Raw genomic sequence first — 2,863 nt, 5'->3', positions numbered from 1 at the left:
TACGTATGAATTTGATAATACAATCTACAGTAAAACATTTATTTGATATGCAATTTGCCTCATATAGCAATGCTTCAAGAAAATATTTCTCTCGGCGACTTTAAATTTGAAGTTTACCCAAAATGTATTTATAATGTCCCATTCAGAAAGCCCCTTGTAACATTTCATATTTAAAAACCAATTATATTTTCAATTACAGGACCGACAGGACCAAAAGGGGATACTGGTAAGAGTTAAAGTATTAAAGTAAATATTACCTGAAAATATGGGTAATGATTAAAATAAATCGGATAGAACATGTAGAACATAGGCATTCAAAACTGATTCATTATATTATTTTGAATTGGATAATAAAACCTACAGTTAAAAGCATTTATCTATCATGTGCACTTTACAGATGAAACTTACCCAAAATGTATTTATAATGTCCACTTAAGTATTATGAAATCCGCTTGTTACATGCCATATCTTAAAATCAATTGTGTTTATAATCACAGGACTGACCGGACCAAAAGGAGATACTGGTAGGTGTTAAAGTATTCAAGTAAATATTCCTTTTTTAAACAAACAATTGTAATAATTAAATCAATCGGGTTTAATAATAGTCGTCAATTTAAGAATGATTCATTAAATTATATTGGATTTGGTGATAAAATCTACTGTGAAACACATATTCAAGATGATTTTTGCCTTATTAAGCTATGCTTCCAAAAATCATTATCCCGGCGCCTTCAAAGCTGAATGTATTTATAATTTCCCATGCAGTATTAAAAAAGCCCTTTGTTACATTTGATATTTTAAAACCAATTGTGTTTACTTTCACAGGACTGACATGACCAATAGGAGATACTGGTAAGTGTTAAAGAAGTTAAGTAAATATTACGTAAATAAAAATTGGTGATAATCAAAATAAATAGGTTGCAACATTTGTCGTCACATTTAAAAAGTATTTATTATTTTATATCGAATTGAATAATAAAATCTTTAGTAAAAAAAACTGTATCTATATGAGTTTTGTCGTATAAAAAAAAATGCTTCAAAAAATCATTATCTCGGCTACTTTACATCTAAATTTAACTAAAATGTAATTCCCCGTGCAGAATTATGAAAGCCCCTTGTAACATTTCATATTTAAAAAAAAATTGTGTTTACAATTACAGGACTGAAAGGACAGAAAGGAGATACTGGTAAGTGTTAAAGTATTCAAGTAAATATTATCAAATAGAATTGGTGATAATTAAGAAAATCGGGTTAACATTACTCGACACATTTAGAAAGGATTCATGATATCATATTGAATGGTATAATAAAATTAACAGTAAAATACAGATTCAAGATGGTGTTTGCCTTATAAAGCAATGCTTCAAAGAATCATTATAATGGCGTCTTTGAAGCTGAGGTTACCAAACAAGTAATTTTAATTTCCCATGCAGTATTATAAAAGCCACCTGTTACATTTGAAGCACTTTTCCGGATTAATGTTAATCAGGAACGCTAGCTCATAACCAAAAGAAATGAACACAGAGGATGTATAAGTACCTGTTAAAGAAATTTCGTGTCAGCAATTTTCTAAAAAAAAGTCTATTCTAGATACGTTTTTACTTATATGGAATTGCTTCAAGAGAGCATTATCTCGACGACTTCAAAGCTGCAATTATCCCGAAACAAAATATCATATATTATGCCATAATCTGAAGTCCCCTTGATACATTTCATATCTTAATTAATTTGTATTTACAATTACAGGACTGACAGGACCGAAAGGAGAAACTGGTAAGTGTTAAAGTATTCAAGTAAATATTATTTTTAACTATCGGAAATGATGTTTAATAAATCCGGGTCTTTTTTCACAACCAGTTTGATGTATTAGGTGAAATACTTGCTTTTCGTTATGCTTTAGATTTTAAAAGCCATTGTTATTTCATTTACAGGAGCCGCCGGACGTAATGGCACTGCTGGTAAGAAATACAGATATTTAAATTTACATAATATGTTATTGAGTAAAAGATTAACAGAGTTTTCAAATATTTTGGCTACGAGCATCACTGAAGAGACATGTATTGTCGAAATGCGCATCTGGTGCAGGAAAATTGGTACCGTTAATGTCATTAACAGACTTTTTCCGTCATCATAGATTATTTTTTAAAGTCAGCAGAATGCATTACTGTAAACCAACTTATTTTCGCGAGCAATTTATTTTCGCGACTTTCGCGAGTAGAAAAATTACGCGAATTTAAATCGTTGCGAATATGTAAACTTATTAAACTTCATCAAGTAAATCAGAAAATCGCGAAATTAAATAGACGCTAAGTGGTCAAGAAAGGGTAAAACGCGAAAATAAGTTGGTTTACAGTATATATTCCAAATAAAATGTACTTTAGTTCCTCAAAAAGCTTGAATGTACCCTTAAATATACCTCAAATATTGACATATATCACTACATGTATTTTGTAATGTATCAATCAGTTTTTCAGAGTATTATGTATTCGTTGTTGTTTTTATTTCTGATAAGGGCTGATTGCATATGTTACATATTCTAAAATCGGCTATACTTTGATTTGCGGTAATACAAAGAGATCCTTGTGAGAAAGAATATAAGTCAAGTTCATATTATTTTACAATTAAAAACCTAAATGTAACACGTATCCTGTTATTTATTTCTTGTTTTTAATCATATTACCTGTCTAGGTAATTTCTTGTCAGATATTTTTTTAAACCAATTCCTTCAACAACGATTAATATTGAAATTTCATAATAACATCTATAGTAAAACTCATATTCTAGAAACGTATTTCCTTATTAAGCAATGCTTAAAAGAAGACCTCTTTCGGAGACTTCAAAACATAAATAGACCAAAACGTAA

The sequence above is a fragment of the Mytilus galloprovincialis genome, chromosome 8, assembly GCF_965363235.1.
Source record: "Mytilus galloprovincialis chromosome 8, xbMytGall1.hap1.1, whole genome shotgun sequence".
Lineage (NCBI taxonomy): Eukaryota > Metazoa > Mollusca > Bivalvia > Mytilida > Mytilidae > Mytilus > Mytilus galloprovincialis.
This window is presented reverse-complemented; position numbering follows the sequence as displayed.